The 19,552-nt window shown below is 40.1% G+C and overlaps 1 protein-coding gene across 4 annotated transcripts in view; it reads right to left on the reverse strand.

The window, feature by feature from the left end:
* patj (PATJ crumbs cell polarity complex component) overlaps positions 1–19,552 on the reverse strand; it is an 88,009-nt gene that overhangs the window by 23,086 nt on the left and 45,371 nt on the right. The gene's annotated exons all lie outside the window — the stretch shown is intronic.

A 19,552-nucleotide genomic window follows, 5' to 3' on the forward strand; every position in this document is an offset into this window, starting at 1 on the left:
CAGATAGGAAAAACAGTAGAAGGATTTAAAATTTTACTATTTTTGCCCAGTCTTTAGATCCCAAAAGCTTTTCTGCAGCAAATCCTGTGTATTTTCACCTGTACCACCTGAACAGAAACTGCACTTCACACCTACACGTCTCATTCTCAGTCTGCGCAGCGTGTGAGGATTCAAAAAGTATTTGATTCTCAGCTGAAATGGTTGTGAGAAGTAAAGTAACTTGAGCTGGAGTCATTACTGGCAGAAGTGGAGAACACAGTGTCTCTCTGCTCCAGCTGATCCGTTACAGATGCAAACATTTCTAAGCTGGTCTGAATGGAAAGTGGCTCTGAATTTTTAACAGCACATGAACACCAGTCGGGATTGTGTTAGTCACAGCGCTCCTCATTCAGGAGTGAAAGAATGCATTAAAAAACATGACTGAAAACCACCTGAGAGCTTCGTGCAGACATTATTTTTTGTGTGTGTCCGCTCCAGGTTATGTTTGTTCCCACACAAAGAAAGAAAGAGCAAACAGTGAGAAATAAAACCAAACGCAGCATGCTGAATCTGACCAGCCTTCAATATTCCCTCTTCATATTCAGTGGCTTTTTACCTCTTATTCTGTAATAAAAACGACAGTAATAAGGCATTGACAGGTTGTGAAGGTGGGCGGAAGAGCTAGCTGTGACCTTTCTTACTATGACAGTGCAGCGCTGTTTTCATTTTCAATTTCCTTTTACTGCAGGGGGGCTCTTTACTGCTGCTAGCAAGTGAAGACTAATTAAAAGCCCCAAGAAACACATAAAACTAGCAATGAACAAGGAGCGAGAGAGAAAGAGAGAGAGTTCAAATAAATGAAAGAAAAAGTGAGAAATAGATCAAGTGAAAGAAAAAAAAAAAAGAGAATGAGTAAAAGAAATTACAAAGAGAGTGAAATTGATGAGTGAAAGAGGAGCAAGAGAGAGAGTGAGAGAGAAAGAATGATTAAATAAACAAGAGCAAGAAAGAGCGGAAGATCAAGAGAAAGAAAAAGCGAGAAAATGAGAGAGACTAAGTGAAAAAGATATTGAGAGATAGAGTATTATTAGATTGAGCTTAAATAATGAGTGAATAGGAGAGTGTGAGAGAAAATGAGAGAGAGAGAGAGAGAGAGAGAGAGAGAGAGAGAGAGAGAGAGAGAGAGAGAGAGAGAGAGAGAGGAAAAGTTAAAGTTTATAACTGCATGGTTGGAACACACCCTAAACAAGGCGTCTGTTCATTGCAGCGCATTACACACTTGTTCTCTTACTCAAACATCAGGCAGCTTAGATGATCCAGTTTGTCTGTTGTATGATTTTGGAGGGTGAAGTTGATTAGTCAATGAAGATGTAATGAACTGTAAGCGATCAACTTTCTTAATCAAGCCTAAAGCCTTGTTAGCATGAAACTGCATTGTGGAGTGTTTAAATTCGCAAGTTCGAATCTCAGTAGGGTCACTGACCCGGTCAAGCACCCACACAAACACAACAGGCTTCCTTTGAGGTAGGAAAGGAGATTGGAATGGGGTCTCTTCCTCCTGCAATATGCTATATCTGGGACTGGTTTTGGTGCCTGTGAGAGTTAAGGGGTATCAGCTTAGCGTGTATCTCCACATGCAATACGGCTCTGTGTGAGAAACCTACACTGGCAGGTGATAAGAAGCGGCACACGTGTCGTAGAGAGCATGATCCGGCTCTCCTTGATCAATGGGGTTTGTGCAAGTGGCAGGGGATTTCTAAATGGGAATTGATCAATATTACAAATAAATCAAATTCATTACAATTAAAAAAGCTTTACTATAACAGCACGATCAACATAAAATTCACTAATGCAAATTTATCTGAATATTTTTCTAATGCCTTGTATCCATAGCGCAACAAGAACCGCTATCTCACAGCTGCTTCTTAATCACGATCACGTCCTATTACGGCATTTTAGTTGCCAGTAGCTGCCTATTCCCGATTCCAATCGAATTCAAATCATCCCTGCCTGCTTCCAGCTGTCTCTCACGTTTTCTCATCTGTTTCCATCTCATCTCTAACCTTCCTCTTTCTCAAGCTCTCACACTCGGTTCAGTTTCTTTATCCTGGTTTTCTTTAATGAGTCCAGTGCCATTCAATTATTTGATTCCCTTCAGGTTTCAGATTATCTGAGTTTCCATAGGTAAAGGTTAGATCAGGTACAGCTGAGTTCAGGTTCCACATGCCTATTAAAATATCGTCTTCATTTAACATAATAACCAGTCCATTAGAATTTACAGTGCATGACCTTTGCTTTAATGAGACAGAAGACAATGCATCCAATCAGTCTCATTCACACAGCTGTGAGGGAGGCAGGACAGCTGCTGTCAGCGTAATTAAGAAGCTGAACGGAGAGGAAGATGAAGGAGAATTTCAGGATGGAGGTGGGCACTGATGAAAGAGTTTAGGGTGGATGTAAAGTAAATAAAGTGAATATAGTAAAACGGATGATCAAAACATGAGCCACTTTTACATCCAAAATCGAAGTAGTTTCAGGCAGTGCATTCCAATCACCCCAGTAGCTCCCTGTGAAGTGGACTACACTGGGAATTCAGACATTTGGAAGGAGACAGTGAACTTTGCTCATTAATCATTGCATTTCTTGCAGGTTAAGACAGCATTATGTGAGAGCGGCAAGCGGTATGAGCGGAGACGACAGTGCTACCCACCAAGTCACTGTGCCATCCCAAATTCCCATGGTTATAAGTGACATATAGTGACTAAAGTTGAAAAATTCGGTAGGCCATGATCTTCACTTACATTAACCCTTTTCTTTAGAATCCATTCTTGAGTAATTTTAGGTTTATGTTTAGGGTTGACTTGCTGAAATGTCATTTATCAGCTAATTAAAGTGTGGACAAGTTGATGATAAAGGTGCAGCTCAGTGCTTATTGTAAATATTGTTGCACATGTCTGGGAATAAATACTTGCAGATTCTAAAACCAATTGTCCTGACAGGGATGTTTAGGTGTTTGTTTTCTACTTCCATGTTTTATATACTTCAGATTTACTACAGGCCAAAGCAAACAAAACAAGATATTACATCTACCTACCTACCTAACTTATCTATTGTATGTATATCTATTTTTGTAAAGGTAAAGGTGTTAAAATATTTTTTGTTAATGACACGGTTACGCAACAGTCAAGAACATCAAAGAATTGACTTGTTCCCAAAGTACCAATACCCTTTATTCTGCAATTGACTTAGTAATTTCCTTTTTTATGTCTCTGTGCATAAACAGAAAGTCTGAGGTGTGCAATTTAAAATCATGATGCATGAACAAAGATAATCATTTATACTTAAACAACTCGATATACTAATACACTTGGACAGTGTTATCAAACACCACAACCCCAGCAAAGCTATTAAGTCCTAATGTCCCTCTAGTGATGAGTAACTCAAAACACTGATACACTGAAGTTTGCACGCATACAAACAACAGGATTCATTTGAAATGCTTTAATTAATTCTGTCTGTTTGTGTCATCTGCTTACAGTGCTAAACACAGCCGACATGCTCCATTAAACAAGCTCACTCTCAGTCACAGATGCTGTATGTACTATACTCTCTCTCTCTCTCTCTCTCTCTCTTTCACACACACACACACACACACACACACACACACACACACACACACACACACACACACACACACACACACACACACACACACACACACACGTAGGTATTACATGTCCTCTCTTGACATTCTAATGTAAATAAGTACTGGCAGGCTGTGTAGTTTGGAACAGGAGATGGACACAAAGACTGACACACACTTCTGCTTATTTTACACTCACTAGCTGCCTTCGACAAAAGTGGCTCTGCAGTGACACTGTCCAAAACAGCTCAATTCAGACTAACAGTAATATAGTTTATCAGAGGGCGACACAAGCAGGTAGTGAGGACACCAAGGTCCTGGGTCTGACAAGCTTGGCATGTTTTTTCCACATCGGCATAATTGGAAAATGATTCTTCCACAATGCAAAGGGTGAACCAGTGTTTGTGTGATAGACTGGCACCCTGCCCAAGGTGTAATGCTGCATTTTATCTACTGTAGTGTTTCCATTTGGCCCTGGGCCCACTATGGCCCTGATCAGGACCGAGTGCTTTCTACTTCTCAACAAAAGATTGAATTATGTTTTGGCAGATAACATCATATTGTGATATGTTGCATAATAACACACCATCCATGCACCTTATGTCCCTTGTGATGCTCCTACCTTCAGAAATTACTGTGGGTGTGATGTTTGGATCATACACCTTACCAGTCATTCTCCAAAGATCTACAAAGGAGCTTCACTTAAAATATCCAAAGCAGAAATGTGTGTGTACACATGAGGATGCATGTATGCATAATGAGCATGAAGAAGCACTTTCCTCTAATGAATGTAAAACACAAATATGGCAGGCAGTAAGCGCTTGTTCTTTACATGCAAAAAAATTGCAGCAAATCATTCTCCTGTTCATGTGTTTATTTATTTATGACCCATCCTCTGTGCCTCCTAGCACGCCTGCAGCATATCTGAACCAGTGCCATCAGGTCAGTGCATTCGGCTTAGCACAATTCAATCTGATGGGCAAATATCAAATTACGTGAGGTGCACCTGCACGTCCCTCTAGATTACACCCCTCTCCGCCCTCACAGATTGGATTGCACCTACACTATCGCCCACACCAGCCCCGTCAAAACCAATAATGCCAGTCACGAAGGTTGTGTTTGTGTTGTCTCCATACTGCCTTTATCTGGAGCTGCCTGAATGAGAAACTAACAGATGGTGAGAAGTAAGAATCAATTAATATTAATGTTTTACACACGTTGGCTGTCTGATGACAGGACAGGTAGTTATTCGTTATACAAGATTCATCAGTTAGTCTTTAATGTCAAACACAGTCATGGACAATTTTGTCTCCAATTCATTTTACTTGCAGAAAGGACCCACACCACTTCACCTGGGAATCAAACCTAGGACCTTCTTACTGTGAGGCTACAGTGCTACCCACCGAGCCACTGTGCCGTCCCTCAGGAATCTGTATAATATCCTGATTTTGCCTCAATGTTGAATTGAAAGTACACTATATGTCCTGTAGTATGTGTACAAGGCTCGTAATCGCTACGTATGACAGGACAGGTAGTTACAGGTAACATATTTTATCAGTTCAAGTTCAATGTCAAACACCATCACGGTCAATTTTGTGTCTCCAATTCACCCCACTTGCATGTCTTTGGACTGTTGGAGAAAACGGTAGCTCCCAGAGGAAATCCACACAGACATGGGGAGAACATGCAAACTTCACACCAATCGATTTAAGAACCTTCTAGCTGTGAGGAGACAGTGCTACCCACCGGGCCCAAGGAACTCTGCGAACACAAATCGTACCCACTAAACACATAAAATGAATTTGGGTGCAAAAACGATGCTCCTCATTGAATGTACTTGTGGCTTAGCTAATCAGAGCGGCTCTAGGCATAACGTCTGTCATTCTCAGTGTGAAACGGACACGCCAGTTCAAATCCAAAGAGATGAAGGACAACCCTCAGCGTGGCACTATCAGTCCGGAAACAGATCTGGTGTGTTAACAGGAACACATAGCAGCGCTTCCTTTTTTGACGAACGATGAAACATGATTGTAACTGCAGTCTTACAAGACAATGATATTTGTTAGATCTGTATGTAAACATAATAAAGAAATACTTCAGAGAAGCGATTAGTGTAAAGAGACAAGGCAGTCCTGTTATAGTGGGGAAAATCTGCATTGTTGCAGCAGTTGGAGTTCACTTGCAGTAGCATAATCTAGAGAGTTTGAGCAAAAAGAATAGGCAGATGACTTAATATTGGAGAGTTTCATGCCGAGCTCAACAGACTGAATAAAAAACTCCCACTCATCAAACATTGATGTCTATTTTCACTTCAGCAAACATGAATAGACTGAAATATAAAAGCTAAATACAGTTTAATAACCACTACCTTGAGTGAGCATTACACTAAGGGCTTGTGATGTGGAGGAAATCTCTGCATTGTGACTGCAGTATGACACACACACACACGCACACACACACTCCTGTATAACCTATACACACATACACTAACACAATTAAGCATTCCACATCAGTACACCGGAAAAACTTGATTGTTTTGTGGAAACAAATATGCAAATTAAACATAGAGTCAGCAAAACTGTATGTAAATATCAAGTCAGTACAAATAAACAGTCAATAAATGCTACTGTGGAACAGTGGTCTGGCATTAATCACTTATTTACATTAACTCCTACCTAGAAGCAATTAAGATTCATCAAAGCACCTTTTTCAGAGGTGGTAGGAAAACATAATGAGGGAACACGAGTACCTTATCAACAAAAATGCAAGCTGTATACTAACCAATCATATGCTATCTGAGCCAGGAAGTGTACACCATACAGACCACATGGTTTGATGTATATGCAAAACAAACCAAGACAGAAGTCGTCTACTAAAGTCCATCTAACAGATTCTTTTGCCATTTTTATCATTTCATCACTTTACACTGGTCAGGTAGGGTGTCACCAAGAAACACTGGGCACAAGGCAGAAATGGGTACCAATCCATTGCAGGGTTTCAGCCATTAATGTTTGTGTGGACGCTCGACCAGACGATAACACTGCTGTGATTCAAACCCCAGATCTAAGCTGTAATTGGGCTAGTGTATTTTACTGCTGTGCCACCTGTGCGCCATTTTTCTAATCCACAGTGTGTCGAAATAGAAATACCACCAGTGGTGTAACAGCCATTTCCAGGGTGTATTCCTGCGTTTCAAGCTCACACAGCACCCTTTCTGAACAGGATGAAGTGATTAGTAAAAGCATATTAATGGAAGTGTTACATACTTACTATTATACTGCGTGCTATTTTGTACTAGAGACAAATCAATTTTGTCTTAGCAGCACCTTTTGGTCTTGTTACAGCTGTCACATGACGATCCTATACCAAACTAAAAAATGAAATACAATCGACTTTAAGCTGTTTTACTACATAAAATAAGATGTTTTAGGAAATGTCTGGAAGTTCAGTGATTTTCTGTTTTGTGTAATGTCTTTTTGTCATCAGAAATGGTTTCTGAGATTGAAAGTACAAAATGTATGTGTAAGTAACTTACTTAAAAGCAAGACACCTTGTGAACCTGGCCTTTACCCTATTTACATGCTTACTTACATAAAGCAGAGGAATTTTTGGCACAGTAGTAGTTTGTATTAAGCCCAGTAACACCGGTGCTGTGCATCAATGTTGTTTTTGTTGCTTTGCTCCAGTGCTGGGGATGAGACATTAATTATATAAGAATACCTTTATCATGGGTAACACATTCTTGTGTCTTATCACTTTTCCTTTTTGAGAGTACAAGTGTTTTTTAATTCATTCTGATGTAGTTAGATTTTCCTGGAGACAGAGGCAGAAAGTGGGAATACATCATGGACTGGGCATCAGTCTTTGCAAGGCAATGATACACTGGTCTCATTCTATAAAAAAAAAACATCTACCAGTAGTGGAAATTTCATCTGTAAAGCAGACTGAGAGAAAACCCAAATACCTGAACATGCCTTGACCCAGGTGCACACCAAATCTTTACACAGACAGTAAACCAGGGTTGGGGACTGAACCTAGGTCAACCTCAATGCTACAGTCCCACAATTTCATTATGCCTTTTTTCAGTACAGGGAAACATATTGAGATCTAAATAAACAGTAATAGAGTAACAGGCTCTGTTATATTAGTAAATGCTTTGGTACGAGAACATTTACTGAACCGTGAGAAATTAATTGCAGAGCTACATGGCATCAGTCCATCTAAACTCTAGATATTCCATCTAGAGTTTAGATGGACTGATGCCATGTAGCTCTGCAATGAACTTCTCACTGTGCAATAAGGTGTTTCATACCTATTTTAAACATTTCGTTTAAAACAGATATGAAACGCCTTATTGCACATTGAGATGTCCTGAGTCAACTGAGACCTGTAGCAATTTCATATGAAGACCAAAGCTCTGGGTATTAACCTATGCACAGTAATGAGCAGAAATCCTACAGAGCTTAATCTGTAAGTAAAATGTTGAAGACGTGATGGCGTATTTTTAGAGTTTGTGTTTTGTACTTATTAATATGTGTCATTTCGGTCATTACATTTAGTTGTGTATTTACTTTGTATGTACACAAATAGGATATCACATTTGATCTGAAGCCTATTCAGCATCTAGGTTACCATCAGCCCTTATAGAATATACACTATGTGGACAGAAGTTTTGGGACACCCCTTCTAATTTTTGAATCAATGTGTTCCAGCCATAACAATTTCTAACAGGTGTTATAAATCAATTATATAAGAAAAACAGTTTAGGGAAGGGCCTTTCCTGTTACAACATGACTGAGCCCCTCTATAAAGACATAAAGAAAAACTCAATTCAAAGAAACTCCAGTATTCTGCACAGAGCCCTGACCTCAGACCCACTGAACAGCTTTGGAATGAACTAGAACATCAACACTGCTGCCCAGCCATACAAATGCTCTTTTGACTGAATGGGCACAAATCCCCACAGACATACTTCAAAGTCTTGTGAGAAGTCTTGTCTGAAGAGTGGCTGACATAGCTGAAAAGATCACATAGAGGTCAGTCTATTTCAACACTTTTTGAAATGAGATGTCCAACAAGCTCATGGTCAGGTGTCCAAATACTTTTGGCCATATAGTGTACAATACAGGACTGGTAATTCCTCATTAATTACCCCTTCTTAAACAGACAGAAAGAGTGTGTAGAATGAAGGTAAGAGAGGTGACCCCTGAAGGAAAAGCCCTCAGCTTGTTTACCTGGACAGTGTGGCATACTAGCCCATATTGCCCAGATGAAGGGCTCAGAAATAAAAAAAGATTAAAACAGACTAATTCAAGTGATATCCAGGCTTAAAATGACTAAAGCTACTCTTTCCGAAGGCTGGTCGGGTACATTAAGCATCTCAACAATCCTCAACGTACGATCCTGAATGCGGAAACAGGTTACTCAATCAGGCATGTAATATCCCGGTGAGTCTTCCACGCAGATGTATACAGAGCAATGAACGAGCAGGAGCTGCACTGACCTGGCAACATGGTCCATCCTTCATTCCCACACCATTCCACAGCTGCTGATGGTGTTCGTACGTACGTCTGTACGCTTGTGCGAGTGTGTGCATCAAGCACAGGCTGTCTGGCAGCGCTGCTGAAGGTGAGATATCATGGTGTGGACGGGAGCTGGTGCAGGAGCTTGTCTGAAGCCGGTGAGTCTGCAAGAGCAGCACTGATTCTGCGTGTGTGTGTGTGTGTGTGTGTGCGTGCAATACCACGCGCCTGCAGCAAGCCAGAGCACGGTCACTCACTCTCAGCTCTCCCTTCGTTTTAGATAGAAAATAAACAAGGACACATTACCCATCCTGTGCCCGTATAATTACAACATAACTGCGATAAAGACTTGATGAAGTTAAATGACTGAATCAATTTTTCCTGTTTATCTCCCAATCTAGTCATTTTCAATTACTGATAATGAATCTGCTTCTGCTTGCAGAACTTCTGATCTAATCAAGGAGAGCTGGATCACCACACGCCCCCTCAGACACGTGTCCAGTCTGCTAATCAACTGCCTGTGTTGGGTTCCCACACAGAGAATAGCGTACAGAAGCCATGCGAAGCTCCATGCTAAGCTCCACCAACTCGTACAGGTGACCAGACCAGTCCAATAGATCGCATACCGCAGCGGCAGCAGGAAGACACCCAGTCCAACCTTCCCTTCCTCAAACACAGCCATTTTGTCAGTGAAGCTGCTGAGACACTCCACAGTGGTGTGCTAGTGCATTAGAACCCTGCACCACCCAGGAGCCTGACTGAATCCAAGTTGAGAATTTTTCTATTTTTTATTTATTTATTAGGATTTTAACATCATGGCCAATCTCCAATTCACCCAATGACTCTGGACTGTGCTAGCCACCACGCTGTCCTTATTTGCGTTTCCCTAAGCACTGAATAAACTGTATTGTAATACATAATATTCACTATTTATTTGTTAACTCACTTCTGATAACCAGAAATGCAGAAATCCACAGAAACACAGGATGTAAAGAAGGACATGGTGCTATTTCATCTCAGAACACCTATTCATCTATTTCTTTGTTCACTACTTTACTTTGCCAAGAATTATTTAAAGTGGATGAAGTGGATGAACCAGAGTACTCCTGACTGCTAGTCACCAACATTAGGATTCAATCCAGGTCCCTAAAATCCTGGAGCTTTGCCGCTTGCATACCAGCCAGCCAGCCAGCCAGCACCTATACTAATTTAGCTGCATTAATTAACTTCAAATGCATTTGGATCAAATACAAATGTAAGAATTATTTCTGAAGTAAAAATGCATAAAATAAGTTGCTTTCATACACAGAACTGATCAAGGTAGATAGACGTTTGTTCTTGAAGTAAGATGTAATCTAGTTGTGTGTGTGTGTGTGTGTGTGTGTGAGTGAAATTGCTTGGTCATATTGAACATGCGTCTGATCTCTTATGTAACTAACAGCGTATTGATCCGAGTCCTGCTTGCCAAACCCCAGTGGCCCACAGTGAATAGCGGAGCCTCTTGTCCAAAGGCAAATCATCAGTCCTGTAGTGACGGAGCTGCAGTGCTAGAACACTGAAAGAATACCAATGGAACATTACATTAAATCACACACCGCTCAGGTAAGCCAGGCTGTGTGTGTGGAGAACTATACATACATATATTTAACATATGGACACCAAAGATACTGTTTAAAGCCTGAACCTATTTTAGTTTTTTATTTTATTTCATATGCAAGCATCACAGTATTAGAGCATTAAAGAATAATGTCAGTGAAGATATTTTACTATATTTTTTACCACCGCTTAATCCTGGTGAGAATTACATTGGATCCAGGTCCTTGGAATCACTGGGCACGAAACAGTAACATACCCCTGATATCCTCTCCAACACAGCCAATATGTAGATGCCCATCCAGCCGATAACGCTGCTGAGAATTCGAACCTTAGATACCAATGGTAGTGGTAGCATTATTTACTGCAGTGCAACCAGAGCACCCAAATGCAAACTTAATTTTTTTTACATTAATGCTATAACTTATTACACTTAAGTGTTGATGTAAATTTCTATACCTTTCAGTAAGCACTTCAGCATGGTCACAATATAACTAGCCAAGCGTTAAAAGGCCACTGCACAGACAGAATCAGTGGTGCAGGCTGCCTGCTATTACCTCTCATGATTCAAGCATCTGCATCAGACTGCAGCAGAACAAATACATCATTCATTCACATCTGATGAAGAGCCTGATTAAATTCAAATCCAGCAAATAACCTTAATGTAACCTGGTTTCTGTATCACTGGATAAAACATGACCTGGAAAACAGCAGGGTCATTTACATTTCCATTCAACTGCTTTCGTATATTTAGGGGTCGACAAAGCGGATCATTCTGGTCTGCATATGATTTGGCACAGTTTTACAACTATGCCCATCCTGATGCAACCCTCCTTTATTTTATCTGAGCTTGAGACTGGCACTGAGAGCACACTGACAAGTGGCCACCAATAGCTAGTCTGTTCGTTGGCTTGACAGCTGTGTAATTGTGACAGATACACCAATAATTCATTTACTAACTGATTCACACAATCAACTGGACCTGTTTCAAAAAGTATTAAGTAAAAGCTGTTATTAGACTTTGGCTTTAAGGATCTCAACATATGTGAATCTTAGAAAAACAACACAGAGGTAGAAGAATGTATGATATATTTCTGAAATAAAATTCTCAGTTGAGGTCAGGGAAAGTATCACCATTTGCAGACTGTGCTCATCTGCAGAGTCACTCATAAGCCCAATAGTCATTAGTGTTTCAATCAGGAGTATAATGCTGTTTCTGTTTGCCTCCAGGTCTTCCTGAATTAAAGCTGAATGGGAACAATCAAGCAGAATAAAGGGTGATGAGCTAAGCTGCAATGGAAAATGATCAGCCCTGTGTGTTCCATTATTGTAAAAAAAGGAAGCAACTGACTGGCTCAATATCTGTCTAACACATGACTGGACAACAAAGACAGGAACTAAAAGTTCAATATGTCAATCTTACTAAACCCAGTGGCTTTAGAGACATAGCTATGGGGAATAATAAAAAAAGAAAAAAAAAAAGTTAAAACATGGACTGTAAACTTGTCTCAGAAAGGAAGCAAATAAGGGGTCATGTGATTAAATCTGTTAGTTTATCATCAACAAATTTCAACCCTGATTCTGTGTCACCATCTACTTTCCATCCCATTAATTATTATCCAATCTGTGTGTCAAAAGATGATTTGCCTTTCTTGTCAACTACCCAATCTCACTCCTCTGCCCCAGGGTCATCGTTCCATTTCCCATGCCATCACTTGATCTGCACCACTTTACATGTGATGTAGGTGGTGTAATGACTAATAACCCCAACTGTGTTGTCATTTAGTTGTCACCTAATTCTCATAAACTACGCCATGACCTTGGGTTCCCCTGAATCATCACTTAATCTGAACCCCTTCAGTCATCAACCAATCAGCAACCTGTGTGTCACTATTCATTAGACAAACATCTCCAAATTGCCTCACCTAACCTGCTCTTATCATCCTCTTATCCGTGTCTCCTGTTCAATGATCTGATCTGAATCGTGTGACATTACAACCATCAGGTGAACTTGTGAATTCATCCTGTCTGCATCTGTGTGTGTCTGATCATGCAGTCAGCATTGCATGTGTCACCTGTGGCATTAGCATGTTTTGTAAGACACAAATATTTTTAGATTAAATACAAAGAGATGAGCACTCAGTAAAGCAGTGCATCTTTAAAACGAGTACTGAGGAGTGGATGAAAGCTGCTGCTTCCTTATAGCTGGTGTAAAGGATTGGGACTGTGAGAAGGAAAGTGGACTAAACGGAGCCGATTCAGTTAAGCCGAGCTGACCTCTCAATCCACTCAGTATGCTAATGTGCTCAGCAGAAATGCAGAAGAGACCGGGAACAATCGAACTCCCCAGGCTCAAACATACTAATCTAATCAACCACCAATCTGCTCTAAATTTCTTGCTCTTGTTTTAATTACAAGCTGATGAAATTGTGAGTCAACACTGAATATTTATTCTCATAACACACAGTAACTTAATCTGAACACGTTTCTGATGGATAGCTATTAAATTATTATGAAAATGCAGTTGGAAGTGACAGAGGAAAAGGAATGATCTAATACCACAAGTATAAAAACACATTAAGCTAAAGTAGCTTATTTATCTACATAATATGAATATTCTGCTTTGTTTTTTTAAATTAAAGAAGTCCACACAAGTGAATAATCATGTTTACATACCTGTCTATTTACCAGTTTAATCAATCAGAATGACAATCCATTCTCTAAACAGCAAATTAATCAATGCTAGCCCAACTTAAAATTATTTAAGCTTGTCTAATGAAAACCTTATTGACTGGCAGAACGTCCCAGGTTCAAGTGGAACCGTTTCATTATCAGTTCTAATAACATTTGTAAGTCTTTAGTTGATTTAAAATACCAGGTTAGTCCTACCACCTCCGAGAACCAAGTTTGAATCTCAGTGATGCCTGCAATAGAAGGTGCAGACTCTTTATATGCCATACTGCTCTGACAGGTAAAAAGAAGTGGTCAGTGACTGCACACGTGGTAGTCTGTGTCTCTCCTCGGAGAGAATTGGGGTCTGCAGAGGTGGAAGAAGTTACAATCTGGGAATTGGATATGACGATGTTATCCCTAACAGATTTTACAGATCTTACTAGTAAGACAGTTTGGTGTTTGTCATGTGAACTTGCATTCTTTACAACAACAGAAGGAAAAGATTCACATCACAGCCTGTGTGCTACATTCATAGTGCCCTAATTAGACATGCGGTTTTGTGCAGCAGGGTTTGATTTGGGACATAGCCTACTTCACAATAATGGTTATGTTAAGCTCATTTGCTGCACCATTTATTAAATAAGTTCTTCAGACAACATACGTCAAAGTGTCATTCACTTATTCAGTTGGACTACAGACTATTAAAGGCACCAGTTTTACATGCAGTATTTTGACAGTCTAAAGTGTCAAAAACACTGAACTTTTTTTCCTGTCCACACAACCCTCAATGGAGCTGTCCAATCCTTGATGCATTTAAGTCAATGCTTCAGCTAAATCATTTGAGTTTTATTGTGTGCTCTTTCAGTGTATTAAGTAATTCATTGTAGAAATGCAAATTATTATTTGATATTCTAACATAAGCTATGTAAATGTATATTAAGAATACCCAGCTATAACTATCAGATTACAGACCTTTAATTTATAGAATCCTGAAGGTTACTTTGAATAAGGATCTTATATTAAAAACTCTATTGAAGGGCAGAACAAATCCCTGAGAGGCCTTCGGCTGGTATGACACACTGATCACTCTGTTTCAATCGGGTGTCAGAGTCTATTCCTGCCCTACAGGGCCTCGTTCTCATATCAGCTCTTGGTTAAGACTGTCTTGCACACATCCTGCTGTTTCTACACGATTCAGCTTCATTACGTCTGCAAACTGTCATCGTAACTACAAAAATCCTGCTGCAGCAGGTTAATTTGCTAAAACAGATCGAATCAAAATAAATAATTAAAAGAGTGGATATATGCGAGAACTGGGAGGCAAGAGAGAATCCACCAGTAAGAATTTGAGAAATAAGGAAAAAACACTGAGTAATCGAAAAGGACTAGAAAGAAAGTGTGAGAGAGAAAAACTCACTTGTGTGTGTGATTAAGTGCAGAACAACGGCGAGTCTGCAGAGTGCAGCGTTGGCTGGTTGGCAGAGATGCAGTGTGTATGGGATATTAATGTGTGAGTAGAGTGTCTCATCAGTCTGGCTTTAAAAGACCAGTAGCAATTACAATCCAATCACTATTTCTGCATCTGTGTGTGCGTCTGTAAACATCCAGCTACGGATAAATAATGGTGGGACCGAAGAGAGTGTGTGTGCACAGTGGGATATGGATAAATGAGGACCAGTAGGGAACGAGGAGACCTTAATCCCCGTACAGAGAACAAATGCACCCATTAAAGCTGCGTTTTCTCTATTGCGCTACTGTATATATGCATAAATGACTCGGTTTAAAAGAGACACAAATTGGAGCAATTTAACACACTCACACACACACACACACTGACCTTCTCTTTGACCTTCAGGTAACAGCTGCGCTATAAGCAGCAGAATCCCGGAAGTGCTGTAAATGCATCATGAAATGCAGAATTGAGCTTCTCAGCATGATGGACTGTCAGCATTAAAGAGGGTTATGTAAATGAGTCTGCCATAATGACAGTCAGTTACAGTACGCAAGGTTAGCTACAGTGATGGCTGCTCTTCTCGAAAAAGCAAAAATCATATTCACAGCAAAAATCAAAGAAAACATTTCATTCATTCATCTTTAGTAACCACTTTGGTTCCAGAGACCATCCCAAAAACACTAGACTCACATAGTACCATCAGCTAACCAGCCTTTCTAGCATGGTGAGTCACATGACTAATTCACTGCCACGAAAACCGCATCACAGACCGTAAAACGAGCAGTTTTCTGTGTAATATGCAATTTGCTGTGAAATTAAAAAAGTAAGGTTTGTGTTTAGCAATTTAAAATTTTTCATTTGTGTAGCATTTAAGTGCCTCACATTTACTGGATAATTTGCACTATGAGGCGTCATAGCAATCCTACGGCAATTCGCTTAGTCTAAATGTTCAAGATATTGAAGTGTAACGCAGGTAGAAACACGATACTTGGGTGACTGAGTTTGGAAAACTCCCAACCAGTTCGGTGGATGCAGGGGGGTCAAAACATTTAACTATTAAGGTATTTGTGCTGTGTATTGTAGCTTCCATTTATTCTATCATTCAATTTATGAGTATAATTTAATGACTGCTGTGAAATGAGGTTCGTGAAATTAAGCACAATTTTCCTGTGAATTTAGTAGGGCCATACACATGACGTTTGACTCTATAACTATAATAATGTGGCCATGAATCAAAGCTGACAACACCCAGGACATGGCATCATTAATCTGAGACTGTGAAATTTTATCTCAAAAAGGATTGTGGTTCAGTTAGCTATTTAGTCATGAACATTTAACATGAATTAACTTGCAATACTACAAACAGGTTCTACATGACGTTCTACAAAGTCTAGCCTGTCTGAGCTGACTGCAAACCATGTGGCCCTCTTTTAATTAAATAATTTGTAGTCAGGTAGAGTAATGCATTAAATTGTAGCCCATACACTGTTGTAAAAAGCAATTCTGCAATTTTGTGACATTTATTTTACTTATTTTGACGTATTGCCATTTATTAACAAAAGCACAGTCCTCGTTCTCATTGAGCTACACACACAGTATCCAGACATGACATACAAAGCTGGGTTCCTCAAGCTGTGTGGACCCTTTAAAGCGACCGCAATGTTTTTTCCTTAACGTTTACAACAGTGTGGCACATAACATGTTTAGACAAAACAGATAAGGATCTACAATTATTTACTTACTGTAGAGGAAATAAATACACAGTACATACTGTTTCAGATAGATAGCAGAAAAGTATAATCAAAAATGGAAAATAAATTTGATATGAATTAGTGAGGTACAGACAGACAGTCTGGCAAATTCTGATTCATAACAGAGGCTTAGTTCATAACCATCACGATGGCTGCGCGCACACAGACACACACAGACACACACAGACACACACAGACACACACAGACACACACAGACACACACAGTCCTAACTGCAATCAGGTAAAGCAGGGCAGAAAACTGAGCAGAAAGAAACAACACAGACAGAAAAACAAAACCAGTACCTCATCTCACCAGAGAAAAGAAACCCACAAACGCACAACTGCTCCACACACAAACCCGCCACAGACCCCATATGACTGACCCACTTCAGTTCAGGATCGGCAGTAAGACGATGTGCAATGTTCCAGATAGAGACTAAACGGAACATTCTCAAATGATTGTCATATCAACAAATCAGAGCTCTATCTGAACATGGTACAACGTCAAGCGTCAACACAGAAACACCCCAACACCTTAATTCAAACCACTAAAGTAGAATTACGGTACGTAGTGGAAACATACAGTAACTACCAGCAAAATAAACCAAAACATGTAAAGATGAAACTTCCTCCATGTTTTCTCCCCAAATCTCTGATTACTACTGAGGAACCCTCAGCTGCTCTAGCCTGCAAAAGAGAAAGAGAAACATTATTTTTCATTTTCTGTGCGAGGACAGCACGACCACAAACAATCCTTAATGCATGATGACCTCAATTCAGGACCAGCCTTCCAAACAGTGTGATTCATTTTTTTAATATTTGTGCTACTGTAAAATCAGGACCTTGCCAGAAAATAATAGGACTAGACATTTTGAATTTGTATGCATCATGGAATCAAAACAATTAGCCGAAGTTGCGCAACACCTGAAGTTCACAAATCACTGCATTTCCACAGAGCTCATAATTTGCCCTGGTTTATATTCAGGGCAGGACGCAGAACTCCTGATAGCCTAGCAGGAATATACAACCATGTATCTGAAGAGACGAGGACAAAAATGTAATAAAGCCAACAAAATTTAAGACACCAATCTACCCGGCATAAAACACACATAACGAGAAGCTGTCAGGTCATTTAGACACACATACTCTGGTTCACCAGTCCATCCGTGTGAAGAGTTTTACTCAGTATAGAGGGATTACGACTGAATTTTCCAGAACATTAAACCAGTCAGACTGTTAAAGTAACACTAAATACCAAAGGCACCCGGCTTCAAAACTGCACTCGGTTCTTCTTCTACTGCAAAGGTTTTAGCTAAATTAATGACTCATGATAAGGCGGTTCATTAATAAATGTAATTTATTGGCAATAATGGAATAAACAATCTAATTTATAAAAAAAGAGGGGTGGCACAGCGGTAAATTATGCTGGGATTCAGGGTTCGAATCCCCAGTGGTGCTATCAACCGCTTGGGTGTCTACATACAGACATGATTGGCTGTGTTTGAGGGGGCGTCAGCTGATGCATGGCAGTAGTAGTTGTACACCATCATGACTTGATTTCCACTTCATAACACTGACAGGCTTGTCAGAACAACATATGTTTCATATGACAAGACTTTGAGCCCGATGCCACGCAGCATACAGCCTCTGTGCTTTCTGACCAAGCTAAAAGCAGTTTTTGAAACCCAGAGACAGGGTTGTGTTTGCTGAAGCTCACAGCGTATGACGTGTTCCCTGCAGCAGTATAGTGTGAGGTAGGAGGAAAGCAAAACAACAGGCTGTATAAGAGTGGGAGCTTTGACAGTGATTGGAGTGCAGGCCACCGCTTTCTGACACCAGATTATTCCAGAAACGGCCGACAGCCGCTGATGCATGTGAGAGGCAAACACACGGGCATGCACACAAATGCAGGCGCACACACACGTGAAGAATGATTGCTTGCTGAACTCGCCATACCATTACACTGATTATCAATCTCACTGCTCTAAGTCAAATTGGAACAGGAAGAGTAACGACGTAAAACCTTGACAAGACGACATCTTAACCCGGGGGCCTGAAGGAAACCAGGCTTTCCAACATGCACTCTTTTTTTTTTTTTTTTTTATGCATTTTCTCCCCATTTTCCTCCTGATTTAGCACACTCAATTTTGTCTTCTGCTGCTGAGAGATACCTGATTGCATCTGAGGAGAGCACGTCGCTGTACACGCCTCTGCACAGGCGTCTCTTCCGCCAATCACACAGCGTATGAAGACCCACCCACCCACCCACACATATGGTGGCCAATTAGTATCTGCTGCAAAATATCCGCTGCGCCACCTGGGCGCCCAACATGCACTCTTAATACAGAATGAGGAATAAACATAAGTGCAGATTAAACTCATAAGGACAAAAAACAGATAACTATCAAACACTTCCTATATCATTTAATTTAGGGCTAAATAATGTATCGCATCAGCTTGGACACCACATGTTCTGCACAAGCAACTTACATTAAATTAAAAAAGGTATAAAAAGCCAATAAAGCTTTTCCAAATTTAAGTCTGGCACTGGACACATGAAGCTATAGAACAAACAAAAAGTGCACTTCAGTCTGAGAACAAAATGGAAGAACAGGACGATGTATGGGTCAATCAAGAGAGGACTGCAGAAAAGGAAAAGATAAAAAGCAGTGCAAGAGAGAAGGAGAGAGAGAGAGAGAGAGAGAGAGAGAGACTGTTGGCTCTCTCCAAAATATAGCGTACATATGCTGTTCCAGTCAAATGACCTGTTCCTTTAATGATGTTTAAAATCACATCGAATATAAAAGACACTTCACTAAGTATTAACCACATTAGTCCCATCACAAAGCCCGCTCTGCTAATCCCTAAGTTACAACTTTGACAAAAATCTTCACATCCGACTCGCTCAATGAACACTGTCGATTAGTTTTATCTTAA

The sequence above is a fragment of the Trichomycterus rosablanca genome, chromosome 17, assembly GCF_030014385.1.
Source record: "Trichomycterus rosablanca isolate fTriRos1 chromosome 17, fTriRos1.hap1, whole genome shotgun sequence".
NCBI classification, from domain to species: domain Eukaryota; kingdom Metazoa; phylum Chordata; class Actinopteri; order Siluriformes; family Trichomycteridae; genus Trichomycterus; species Trichomycterus rosablanca.